Source organism: Haliaeetus leucocephalus, unplaced genomic scaffold, assembly GCF_000737465.1.
Source record: "Haliaeetus leucocephalus isolate CR32 unplaced genomic scaffold, Haliaeetus_leucocephalus-4.0 Scaffold545, whole genome shotgun sequence".
NCBI classification, from domain to species: domain Eukaryota; kingdom Metazoa; phylum Chordata; class Aves; order Accipitriformes; family Accipitridae; genus Haliaeetus; species Haliaeetus leucocephalus.
Window position 1 is genome coordinate 3,456,004 of NW_010972981.1, and position 452 is coordinate 3,456,455.

The following is a 452-nucleotide window of genomic DNA, read 5'->3' on the forward strand; positions in this document are numbered from 1 at the left end:
CGGCTGCTGCGCTGCGCGGGCCGCCGCGGAGGAAGCGCGCCGCTCGGGCGGACGGGGCTCCGCGGCCTCTCGCCGGGGGCTCGGAGGGGAGTGACGGCTCGGAGGAAGATAAGGAGCTCGCCCAACTCCGCCGTAGCCTGAGCCCGCGGGTTTGCTTCGCCTCGCCTTCGCGGGGAGCGTGTGAAGACGAGACCCGAGTGCCGCCTCTCCCCGGCACCCGACGGGCTAGCGAGGGAGGGCCCGGGCCCGGCTCCCCTCCCAGCGAAGTTGCCTTCAGCCGCGGATCGGTGCCCACCCGCCTCGCTTTGCCGCCGGGGTCGTTTTGTCGCCTGAGCTTCGGACAGAAAGGACTTCGCTTGCTCCGCACCCTGAAAGTTGCCCGAGCGCTCCCCGCGGCGAGGAGGAGGGCGGCGCGCCCCGCGCCTCCCCGGGGCCGAGGCCGGCGGGCCCCG